The following is a 13,736-nucleotide window of genomic DNA, read 5'->3' as shown; positions in this document are numbered from 1 at the left end:
GCTAGCATCCACTAAGTACAAATAACCATTGGTACCACTAGCACTGGGGATGTGTTAGTAGGGCAATTGTTTTCCTCTCATGGGTGCAGTCATTGTCATATATGGAACTAACATATGTGGCTCCTTCCCATAGAGTGCATGTCTTAGCTTACTGGCCAGAGCTTTTGGGAGACTTCCTTGGGCAGAAAACCAGCCTGAGACACTCATGTTACATAGAAAAGGCAACACATGAAATCAGAACTGCAACCATTCCCTGACTCTGTACTCATCACAGTCATGAAAGTGGAATAGATGCACCATTTTAGGGATGGAGGAACCGGAGGATGTCCACATTTGCCGAGATTCTCTAAACTCCATTTTGGAGCTTGGTTTGCAACACTCTTGTTTTCTTTTGCAACCTATTTTTTTGTTTGTTTGTTGTTTTTATTTGAAGGGGAAAGTGTGCATTTTGAACAGGAAAAGCGCACATTTCTGTTAACATTTTTTTTAAAAAAACTGCACACTTTCTTCCTATTGTCTAAAACAGGAAAATGTTTGGTTTTTCAGTGCATTTTGAAGTGTGAATTCTTTTTTAAAAAATGTGTTTTTCAAATGCAATCTCAAGCTTGGGAATATGTGAGCACTTAAAAAAAAATGCCCTCCAAATTGCTCAGGGTTGTATTCGGGACAAGTTCAGATGTTTTGCGCAAGATCCTCACCCCTCCGTCGCAGTAGACCAGTAGATCTAGCAGAGGCCAGGGTGGTTAAAGGGTGCCAAGGGGTAATTATTCTGTAAACCCAAGAGCCCTGTCCAGCCTTATGTAATTCTAAGCTTAATCTGAAGTAATGTTATGTTTCAGAGATGCGATTCCTGCAAAGTCATTGGAAAGGGTCCTGGAGAAATCCTGTAAATTATTTAAGGAGTTATGCAATTCAGATAAGAACAGAGGCTATTTCTCTCCCGACGTTCGGATGTCAAAAGGTATGATTATATTGAAACCAGCAGCCACTTTAGGAGAATTATATATTGATGAGATTTGAAATAGGAAAACAGGCTCTCTTACCTCTGAATGCATGATGGATCAGAGATGGAAATGGTAATTGATCAAAAAACGGTCTTTGGAGACAGGATGCCTTAGATGTCATTTACATAAAGAGGAAAAATCTGCTGCTTTCCTCCAAAGTGCTTCTGGCGCCTTTTGGAAGGAGAAAAAGTTCTGCTAGCTTATAAGTTTATTTGATCTTAGGAAGATTCTGAATGGTGGAAGAAGTTACTGTTACGAATGTAAGAAGAGCCCTGCTGGATGTGATGGAATGTTCATCTGCTCTGGCATTTGGTTTCCAATTCTGACCAGCCAGGAAGCCCACAAAGAAAAACATGAAGGTAGCAGACCTCCCGCCTGGTTGGCATCTGCTATTCAGAGGTTCACAGAAAAGGGAGAGATTCCAATTAGCTCTAATGGCTAATTGCCACAGCTAGAACCATTTTCCAGAAATTTGTCCAGTCCTTTTCAAAGGCCATCTTAAGTTAAGGGTTATCACCCCAACTTGTGTCTGTGAATTCCAGGAGTTAATTGTGGCACTGTGTGTTGAGGTTCCGTGTCTACGACCTTGTTCAGATGATACTCTAAGCCAATTTGGTTAAGCATTTTGAGCTAAACATGATGGCTTGGCGTGTCATGAACTAGTGCTGTTTTGAATCCTGCCCCCTATTTTTGGGAACTTTTTCTCTCCCTGTGAAAGAGGCATTGTTTTGTATGCCTTTTTCACAGGAGAGGATGTGATTTTTAGAGATTGTTCTCCTTGGTTAGAGGGGACAGCATTTCCACATACCTTTTACATATGTAGCTGATAGTTTAGAAGTCTTTTATTTTTCATTTTTTAAAAAGAAAAAAAAAAGAAAACACTTGGAGGACTCCAGCAGATCTTCATGAATGACCGTTTGACCTTGCCCTCCCCAGTAGGCTTTCAGGAAGACCTCCTGGGGTGGGTGGAGATATATATATATATATATATATATATATATATATATATCTCCTCTCAAAACCTCCTACACTTAAAATGTTATGTAAAAACCCTGTCCCCTCCTCCAGGAGAAAATTCTCTGGAATACTCACCTCTCCCAGTCTCTTTTGCCAGAGTTTTCATTTTTCCCTGCCCCCCACAAAATGCCAACAATCAAAGAATCAGAATTTTCAGCACAGCACTAGTGTAAACCATGACTTAGCATGTCATGTGAACCATTCCTAAACCTGCTCAACCATGGTGGCTACATAACCACAGTTTAAACCTGCTCATTAACCATTGGTTTAGTGTGTTGTCTGAATTAAACCTGCTCATTAACCATTGGTTCAGTGTGTTGTCTGAACAGGTGCAATTTATAGTTCATATTTGGGCCATTAGGAATGAAAATAAAATACTCTTATAAAAAATAATCTCATAATATTAGAACTTGGCAACATCCCATTAAGCTGATTGGTGGAATATTCAGGACAGATAAAGAGAAGTACTTCTTCACATAGCGCATAGTTGAACTATGGAATTCACTACCTCAAGATGTAGCAATGGCCACCAGTTTTGATAGCTTTAAAATGGGGTTGGATACATTTCTGGAGGAGAGGGTTATCAGTGGCTAGTAGTCCTGGTGGCTGTGTGCTACCTCCAGTATCAGAGACTAGGCCTATATGCACCAGTTGCTGGGGAGCATGGGTGGGAAAGTGCTATTGCACCTGTGTCCTGCTTGTGGGTTCCTTGTCGAGAGCTGGTTGGCTGCTGTGTGAACAGAGTGCTGGACTAGATGGACCCTTCATCTGATCCACCATGGCTCTTCTTATATTCTCATGTTCTTAGGAGGTTAATGCAAAGCATTTCCCAGCTCTGCATTTTTGGATAAAGAGCATATCACTTTGCCTGAGGGACACAGTACACAGTAGTTTAGAGGTGCTTTAACGATAAATTATAATATTAGATGGTAATCATAGTCAAGCACTAAAAGTACCCCCAAAAAATCTTTAAAAATTCACTAGTCTTCAGGCATCACTCAAAATTGGTTAGAAGTTTTGCCCAAGCTGAACAATTCCTCTCAAATTTTAATTTCAGATTAAAAGAAGGATTTACGGCCCTTGCTATGGTCCAGTACTAATTTTACCCCAGCACTGTGGAAGCCATAATAGTGTTGCAACTTTTCATGGGCAGTTGCCATGCCCCACTGGAGGAATCCTCAGACGAAGAGCTAGAGCCCCCAGAAACTGAGGGTTCTCCAGATCAGTCACTGTCAGCAGTCCACGAGGACCCTAGGCCCTTGGGGGAGATGGCTGCAAGTCCATCCCTGTGAGGGGGAGGGGATATTTATTTATTTATTTATTTATTTATTTATTTATCATATTTATACCCCGCTCCTTGGCCAAAAAAGGCTCTCGGAGCGGCTTACACTTAGCAAAAAAGACAGTCCCTTCCCTCAGGCTTACAGTCTAATAAAGACATGACACACAAGGAAAAGGAGTCCAGGAGGGAAGAGGTAAAGGGAGGGAGGGAGAGAAATTAAGTGGACCGGGAACAGGGCTGATGGGATTGTCCTGCTCCCAAAGGAGGGGAGTCCAAAAGGAGCAGGCCGCGATAATGCCTCTGAAGCAGAGGTTGAGCAACCCCCTGGCACCCACGATCATTGTCTCCTCAAGTGACAGGTCAGTAGGGCTCCCATGAGAAGGAATTCTCATTTACAAAGAAGGATTCCTCAGGAGAAAGTAACTCCTCATGACTAGGGCACTGCCCAGAGAGTTCCAATGTGCTGCAGCTGAGCCCTGAGTGAAGCTCAGCAAGCCTTCAGTGTCTGCCCAGCCAGTGCTGAAATAACACCAATGCAGGATGCCCAGTCACATGAGATCTACTTGAATTCAAGAGAATGCAACTAGAACCCCCTTCAGACTGTGCCACTCAACCCAACAAGGTCAAGAACAGGGAGGGTATAGTTAGTGAACCTGCAGATGTTGGAAGTGAAGGCAGTGCCCCCAACTCAGGTTCATATTTCCTGTCCAGGCATAACAGTTGACTGTGCTCATGTCTAACTGATAGGTTTTCCTTGCGTCTTGCTGACTGCCCTAAACCTCCACCAGCAATGACAGAGACCTTTTTCAGTTACTTCTGCCCACCATTTCCCGTTTGCTTCTGTGCAATGCCACGACATGCCCGCAGCTTTCCACTAGCTAATAAAGTGAAAGGACAAGTGTGTGTTCTTGGGCACAACCCACTAGTCCATTTACTCCCTGCTACAGAAAGAGCATTTACACTCTCCATTTTTTTGGAAACTAGGGAAATCCCTAGCAATGCATTGTCCTTCTTAACAACTGTAGCAAAAAATGCATATACCATTAAAGGTTCCCACTATGGTTTCTATTACTATCTGAACAAGGCAGTAAAAAGACCATTCCAAAGCAGTGACTTGCTGAATTGCCCATGTACACAACCAGATGCAGAAGTAAACAATACACTTTTCCTTCCAGCTCGTATAGGAGGGGGCTGAAATAGAAATAGAATGGTAGAATGTAAACCACCCAGAGAGCTTCAGCTATGGAGTGGTATACAAATGTAAATAATAATAATAATAATAATAATAATAATAATAATAATAATAATAATAATAATAGAGCAAGAAATTTCTATGTGGCAAGAGGATTCCCTTCATGTGAAATAGTAGTTAAGCAAAATGCTTTCCTCACAACCTTCAACAGCTAAAAACTAGGAGTGTGCTTCGCCTCAGTCCTATACCCTGAATTCAACTTGTAACAGGCTGATTCAGTCTGGATTGGACCACCTCAGCCTGAAGCAGCTGAAACTCTTTGGCCCAATTCAGCCCTATGGCCAGCTGCTCTCCCCTGCCCACTAGGGGCAGCCAAACTCAGCGAGTGCTCACAATGCAAGCATTCACCCCATCACTGCTTCAGCCCATCCCCATGAACTGGGCCTTGTGACTGCTCACCACCTACACGCGCTGGCCCACTGCGTTAATAGCAGCTATTGATGTAGGTGGTGAGCAATCACAAGGCCCAGTTCATGGGGATGAACTAAAGTGGCAGAGGGAGATGTGCACTTTCCGGAGGCTCCGTAACGTGTGCATTCCCCCCAGCCACACTAATGACCAATGTGGGCGTTAAAGGCCCTCTTAATGCAAGAGTACTTTGCTCTAAGGGGGCCTTTAAGGCCCTATTGGAGCAGGGAGTAGGAAAGTGCACTTTCTGGAGCCTCTGGAAAGTGCACGTTTCCCCCTGCTGCATTAATGGTGGCCAATTCCAGAAGCCAGGGTGGACCCACACACTTAAGGGGGTTTGCAAGTGCTAGGGCATGCATCCACCCTCGTGCTGGGCACATCTGTTTGAGCCCCTGAGGGCCTTACATGGGGGGTTCTGCTGCCCTCATAGACCCAATTGGACCACCCATTGGGGCTTATCTGAAGCCTCTGGTGAGCCACTCGTCCTCCTGGAGAGCTGCTCTGAGCTGCTGTAGATCTACTTTTGTAAACTCTGGCAGCCAGTAAAAGGAGGGGAGTCGTAATGGACTCCCAGTCAGCCTCAAAATCGGCTTTCCCAGGCACCTGCAGGTGTTCAGAAAACTACAAGAGCCAGCTTGCTTCAGATTCAAAACTGGATCCAAAGCGGCCCAGGGCAGTTCCAAGGCACTCCGACCCGAATCAGGCCCAGTTTGGAAGTTCCAAATCAGCCCCCAAGGCAAATCAGTGGGGCTGTCCACAGCCCTACTAAAAACCTATGGAAAGACCCATAGCATAGTGGGAAAGCACATGTTTTCCATGCATATGTTCCCAATAGATTATACTATTCTTGATGGACTGGCTCAGTATATATTCTACCCTAAAATAAGGATCTCTTGCATCCTTCCTGAATTAAAGGGAAACTACATGTTATGCTAATTGCATAGTGAATAGCTGAAGGTTAGTTTTTTTTATATAATTTACTTTAGTGTAAACACAAGAGGCCATGATTTGGATTGGAAGCACCATGCACCTGGAAAGGATAATTAAACCTTCCCCCCATGAGGAGGTCTTAAAAAGCTTCCATCTATGCCAAAAGAGACCATTTTTTCATTTCAGCCCCCCTGCACACATATACATACACACACTATGAGTACTTACAGTACAGTAAATAAAAAGTTAATCTTCTGCTACGTGCTATGAGATTTGTGTAAAGTGGGGTGTGTGTGTGTGTGTTTTAAGAGGCCCATCTTCACCCACAGAGAACTGCCCATACATTCCATTTACCCTGTGGCTATCAGCAGGCAGCTTCCATCAAAGCTATTTTAATAAACACACACAGCATTAGGGAATAAGTGGTCCTTGAACAGACTATGTGGGAGGCATCTGTTTTGTTTGTTTGTTCTTTTTAAAAAATATGCTGATTGCTTTCATTCTTGCCTAACAAAAGAGCCAAGGGGAGGTGTATGCATGTTTGGCGTGGGGCTGGTAGAATTGTAAACGGACAATTGACCGTCCCAGAATCAGATTGTTTTTCAGCCTGCTTGTCAAAAGGAAGGGCTCAATTAGACATTAAACCATGGATTAATATGCTTACAGCAGCCAAAACATTAATAGCTAAACTTCGGAAGATATGCAATCTGAATGGTACCAGAAAGGTTGGTTTGTTGTGTTAAGGTGCAATCAATCCTATGCATGTTTAGACAGACAGTCCTATTAAGTCCTACAGTATTTATTGGCATTGCTATTTAAGCCCATGCGGCAGAGTCTTGCTATTTACTGTTTTACTCTGTACAGCACCATGTACATTGATGGTGCTATATAAATAAATAAATAAATAATAATAATAATAATAATAATAATAATAATAATAATTTATATACTGTTGTATGTATTTTAGGTAGGATATCAGATGGTGGTTATGTAAAGATTAATAATTGTTTTATGTGTTGGTAAGCTCTTTATCTTATTATGTACCATGGTTGATTAATGATATTAATGCAATCCTGATTTTGATTTTAAAAAGAAAAGTCTTAATTGGGTTTTTAAAAATTAAACATGAGTAGTACAAGTATGACCATCCATCAAACTCCTAAGCCCCGCCCCCTGACAGGTGCCCCTCCCCTTTTAGACCGGAAGTCCCGCCTTAGACGGAAGTCCCGCCTCCGGAAGTCCCTCCTCCGGAAAGAGTGGTCACCTGACATGGATCACATGACCCCAGCGGGGTCATGTGACCCCTCTAGGGTTGCGTCAGACCCCCCTCAACCAATAGGAAGGGGTTTTAGAGCCCTAACCCTTACGGGATTGGAGAAATCCCCCTAGATTGATATCTCGATGTTGATTGGTCCAAAGGGGGTCATGTGACCCCTCTAGGATTGCGTCAGACCCCCCTCGACCAATAGGAAGGGGTTTTAGAGCCCTAACCCTTACGGGATTGGAGAAATCCCCCCTAGATTGATATCTCGATGTTGATTGGCCCAAAGGGGGTCATGTGACCCCTCTAGGATTGCGGAAGGTCGGGCTCGACCAATAGGAAGGGGTTTTAGAGCCCTAACCCTTACGGGATTGGAGAAATCCCCCCTAGATTGATATCTCGATGCTGATTGGTCCAAAGGGGGGGTCATGTGACCCCTCACGGAAAGCGGAAGGCCGGCCTCGACCAATAGGATGGGATTTTAGAGGGTGCATGTGGTCCTGTAAGGCCAACCCCCTCGCTCTAGACGCGTATAGAAGGGAGCCCCCCATTTTGCCTGCCCAGACACGTTTTCCTGCATAGAGAAGATGGCGAATCCAACCCCAGCCAGCGGATCTTCAACAGTGCCTCTACAGACCCCCCTGAGGAATCAAAACAGAAAGATGAATAAGATGGCGAATCCAACCTCCGCCAGTGGCTCTTCACCAGTTCCTCCACAGACACCCTTGAGGAATCAAAACAGAAAAATGAATAAAGCCTCACGTAAACGGTATATCAGCTCTAGTTCTGAAGATGATGTTTTCCTCCCATGTAAACGTCTAGACATGGAACAAACGGATCAGCCTGAGACACTCCAAATGTGGCACAGCGTCTTAGAAGTAATTTCTGCAGAGAACCTTGAGGTAATCAAAAATCAATCTATCCGTCTCTGTGCAATACTTACCTGTGGTATAAAGGCCCTCATACATGCTCTATTTATAGGCATCCGCTGTGAAAACACCCAACACAGAAAGTTCAGAGGTGCCCCCAGTTTCGGCCTTGATAAATATGTCTTCAAATGGAAATGCTGAAATAGAGGTGTGTGATTAATTCTATAATTTTAGACTGAAAACTCTGATGTGTATCTTTAATATACTAACCACCATCTTATAATTATTTTTTCAGGATTTTAATCTTACAGCTGGTCAAACAGGACCCGTCCACATGTGTGAGATTCTCGGGCTGCAAGCTAGTGAAATAGCTTATACCTCTCCACGAATGAGACGCAAAGCTATGGATATGCTAGTGCGATCTACAGTTTTTGCAATTTTGAGACATTGTTTAAACCAGTACCTGCATGAAACCTGCATGGGGTGTACTTTGAAGGCGCCTGGGCAATCCGCACACGAGTGTCTAGTCTGGCCCAAAAGTGTCATATCTAGAAAATTGCGAATTGTATGTGGGAAAATCAGTTTTAAAAGCATATTACATGTTGTCATTCTAATTGGTTACAGTTTAAACTGTCTTGTTCTCACACCAAGGCACGTTGATCAAATTTTGATATTAATTACAAAAATTGGGAGGTCACACAACGCCTTGAAAACATTAAATACACTCCTGAAACCAGTACATGAACCGTTTTTAAACCGTGTCGTACATGTTATTCAGAAAAGAAAATATCAATACTTCATGCAGTAGGTATAATAAAAGTGATTTATTTTTTAAAAAAAACATTAGTGTTTGCCTGTTTTGTAAAAAGAAAAATCATAAGTTGATCCATGCAGGGGCATTGCGTTGCCTTTGCTTTTTAGCACTTCTGTGAGAAAGGATAGGTGTGTGAACTGTTGTTGTTGTAAGGCTCTTGGGGGATTTTAGCTCATCCAAAGCTTCTCTGTTAGCAGGGTTGCCCACTACTGAGGTTGGAACGTTCAGTTCAGCCAGTGCCCTCATAAAAACATCCCAGCCTTTAGGGGTGCGTTTGTTTGATAGGGCATGCGTTTGCATGACTCCCTTAACCAAATCCATCATATTTGAACCAGATATAACATCTCCCTTGTACATAAAGGTACCTTTCTCATCCCATGAGGAAACAGCCTTGTTTTTCTTCATTTTGTTTAATAGGAGTCTTCCATGTTTTTTATATCTAGCTGGTAGGATGTCGAGTACTTCTTGGTAGACATGGTCAGAAACCCCGGGCGCATCATCCATGGGTGGCGTTGTATGTTCTATGGTCTGTGTTGTCTGCGGCAGAAATAAGTTTAGGGTTTCTTTCTCAGCCTCCCTCTGTCTCACATGTGTTAGATATTTTTGCAGCAAAGAATCATACTGTTTGGCTTTTTCATATTCAGTTAAACCCTGTCTGTTAAGAATGTTCTGCATTTCAACATCCAGAGAGTTTATTGTGGCACTCCTAATGTCCTCTTCCTTAGATTGGCCCTTTAGTTTTTCTAGTTGGTGGCTGGGGATCAAATACATCTTTTCAGCATACTCCATTAGCGACTGGTTAAAAGACCAGTGATCAGGGGGATTGCAAAACTTAGTAAGGGTCCAAGAAACCCACCAGATTGTTTCACCAGATACTTCTTCCTTCTCAGCGATATTTTCTTGTTACTCAACTTTTTAATAATGGCCCTCTTCTTTCTTAATACACGTACCTGCTGAGGAGATAGAGGTATGTTGCCTTTTAAAGTATTGAGGGCTATTTCCGCGATGGCGGCGACCAGGTCATCAGAAGCCGAACATAAAATAGCTTTTCTCTGACGCGGAGAGGCCTTAATAAGATGTTTTAAGAGAAACAGATTTCTTTTTACACGGACTGACATGTTGCCTTCCAGTCGGTCTGTACATCAATATTTAGTACAACACTAAAGGCGACGCTTTTTGTTACCCCCTGCAGTTTTTTTCATAGTGTACACTACTGGGAGGTCTGGTGGGAAAAGACCTGTTCTTAGTCTATAAGATTCAGGGGTAGTGGCATTTAAATCCACCACCAGATAACCATAAGGTTTGCTTGTAGAATCTGCAAAAGCTTCCATGAAGAATTGATTGTTTTGAGGATACATTTGACGAGCTAAAGTCGCAATTTGTAATTTATCTCTAGGGTTTTTGAACAGTACCATATATTTGGCATTTAGGCTGATGGTACGGTTGTTTTTTCCCTTGCAGAAAATATTCTGCGTGATGAAAAATACACTCAAATTCCGGTGATGTACGTACTGAGTAAAGGCCTTTTCAACTTCGCTATTATCAGACGCAGACAGCATGAGATCATCTATCACCAAAAAATTTACTTTATTGGGGGGTAACAAATCAGGATCATCAAGTTTCTCAGGCAGACCCTCCACAAAATGGATAAATGAGTATTTACACAAGAGATTTTTGTACAAAGGTTGCCAACAACCATAACACCATACAATATTTTCAGGTACCACAGAAAACACATTATGAGCATTGTCCAACATATTTTTGATAAAAAAACTTTTCCCACAGTTGCTAGGACCGGCCAAAATAGCTGAAAAAGGATGCAGCCACCGTGTATCCATATTCAAAAACCATAAGGTAGAGTGTTAAACCCTTCAGTAATAACTCTTTTGTCGTATACCACCTTTTGAGTTTTTTTAAGAGTCTTTGATTCAAGGGACCAATTGGCTTTGTGCCTTACAATCCCTGGCTGTTGCACAACAATTTCATGAGTCGGCCCCTGGTCCCTGTCTGAGACGTATGCAAAAACCAGGTCTTTGAGACTGTCGAAATTAATTTTTTCACAATTAGCCGTGTTCAATGTGATCCCTTTGATTTTGAGAAAAGCTTTTCCTTTAGAATTTTTAAAACCATAAGATTTAGGACCTGCTGACACATACTCGGTGATAAAATCATCTGCGGGTATTTCACTTGTGAGGTCTCCTAAATAATCACCTAGGGGCGGTACCCACTCTCCAGGACGACTGACAAAAATCACAGAATCTGTGTCATGGTATAAGCACCGCTCTTGCAATCGGTCTAACACTTTGTACAGTTCAAGACGCGCATATGCCGTTGTAAATGCGGCTATAAACACGTTCTTCCTGCCTGTAACCGTGGGTCGTGTTACAGAATGTTTCCAGGACACACAGACAGCCTCGTCATCAATAAATTCACACATTGAAACATCATAAGCATCAGAAAACAGCAGCTGAAATAACTCATCAGGATCTCTCACCAATTGTGTGTTTGGCAGGTTTGTCCTCTGTCCAAATTTTCCCCACAGAGAATTTAAATATAATTTAGCTATCTGCCTCTTTGCAGGGTTCACTTCAATCTTATCTGAACGTAATTCAATCCCTTCATTTCGGGAATAATCAGCTATATATCGATTTTTATCTTCTGCAGTGACACACCATTGGGGATATCCTGAAGCTTCCTGTTTCTGGCGTAGATGCATATCAATATAATCTGAAAACAAGCGATTGGTCTTATTTTCAAAATGCCAGACTTCAAAAATTGCCACCACCTTGTACCCCTTTTCTATAGCAACATTAAGCTCGATTGTACACCATGTTCCTAATAGGGCCCGTTCCTCATCTGAATGTTTACAAGGTGTCCGTTGGTGAGTTTCTGCACAGGTTGCACACAGCACGAACATGAGCTTACCATCAACCTTGGCCGGGAGGACAGGAAAGAAAAGTCCCCTGGGTGGATAAACTTTAACCCTTGCAAGGCCAAAGTAATCTGTGAGTGGCTTAAAGTTCTCATAAATTATTTCAGGGTGGCCAAGAGGGTAATGCTTGTTTTTGTTTACATAAGGATACAGACTTGTAAAATCATAGTAATGGATCTTTTCCCCATCTTTAGGTTTATAATAGAGGGAGATCGCATTAGTACGTCCCCCAAAGAGGGCGTCTCTAGGTTCTATAGGTTCTGGGAAACGAGCAGCAGTAAGAAAATTCTTGAGGTCCTCATCTGTGCTTAACATTTGTCGCCACTCATGTTCCCAGATGGCTATGACCTCAAACCCCATTAATTTCAGCGTTGCAGTCCTTTTTTCTGTGCTGCTGTATAGGCTTCCATAGGTCTTACCCATTAGAGGGTTATGATCCGTTGGAGAATAACACAGTACACAGCCGTGCCAAAAACACCCATGAAATTCAAAAGCTGTTTTCTTATTGTCTATGACTGCATAGCCATCGAGAAAATAATTATCGACTTTGAATTCGCCGCCCTTTAAGGCGTGCTGGATCTGGACATTGTCTTTATGCTCTATGTAGCACAGCCACTGAATTGCTGAAGAAGAAAATCGCTTACATCTGTTTACATAATTGTCGTGGGCGGGTATTGCAATCTTATAATCCATAAACTTGAATCTGTACATTGCGAAACATGTGCTGGGTAAGGTGGGGTATTGAATAGGATCTATAGCAAACCTTTGCTGTACCCATTTCTTACCTTTGCGCACCAATCTCACTGTCTGTGTCATCTCTATGATCTCATGTCTATACTTTGTGCAGGCCTGTTCCAAAATATTAACATCTTGTTGGCAGTAAAAAGCTAACTCTGCCTGCATATCAAAGGTTTTTAGTCTGTTTTCCTCATACCAGGCTAAAAAAGCCTCTCTTTCCCCAGGCATCATGTGATTCACACCATAGTCCTCTGCTTTAGGCATTGGACCCACATAATCCCAATTCTCTGGTTTGTTAAAATAATGGGGGAAGTAACCCTTGCAACTATCAAACCCTAGAGCCTTTGGAAGCTTAGCGAGGGCCATGGGTAGATGACAGAGGGAATCAATAAATTTTATATTTAAACCCTTCACGGTGATACATATTAATTTTCCACCTTGCGTAATAAGATCTACTTCAAGCTTTTCTTTTATCAGCTGGCTGAGAATAAAGTAGCCATCATACCCCTTAGAGTTATGGGCTATAAATGTACAGTTTGAGAACTGTGTGCTATCTGTGAAAGTCTGGATAAAGGTAGCCAGGCAATCTTCACCCTTAAATTCCCATGTTTTACCTGCTAAAATCCACGGAGTGACATCCCCGTAGGGTTTCGCAAGCCTTTTTCTTTTCTTACCGGTAGATGATTCAACCTTAAAGGTTCCTACCGTCTCACCTGCAAATGCCTTTGCAAAACAATAATTAGGAATGTGAATGCCTGTAGATTGCTGGGCTTCAAAATCATAGAACACATATTTTACAGACACCATGGGTTTCTTAAGCTTGGACATGTAACACAGATGCTTTTCGCCATCAATAAAACCCCAACACACTCTGCAAAGTCTTCCAAGGCAGTTTTGAAAATCGTGAGTTAATTCCTGGTAACTTTCGCATCCTCCGCAGTACATTCGGCGGACGCACTCTACTTTACCGCCCAGGGCTAGTTCTTTATGTTTACGGAGACATACCGGTGATCTACAGATTCGTTGGCAATACGTACAACGCAGTATTTTTACAACATTACTGGCGCAGTCTGCACTCAGACAGAGTCTACAAAAATATAGACAGGCATGAGAATGCGAGAAAAGTGTAGCACATTTCTCACAGTAATTCTCTGCCCCAAAAACAGCTTTTACGCTACGTACACCGTAATAATGCTCATCGTGTAGTAACATTGAATAGGTTTTACCAT

The sequence above is a fragment of the Elgaria multicarinata genome, chromosome 1 (genome assembly GCF_023053635.1).
Source record: "Elgaria multicarinata webbii isolate HBS135686 ecotype San Diego chromosome 1, rElgMul1.1.pri, whole genome shotgun sequence".
Classification (NCBI taxonomy): Eukaryota; Metazoa; Chordata; class Lepidosauria; order Squamata; family Anguidae; genus Elgaria; species Elgaria multicarinata.
This window is presented reverse-complemented; position numbering follows the sequence as displayed.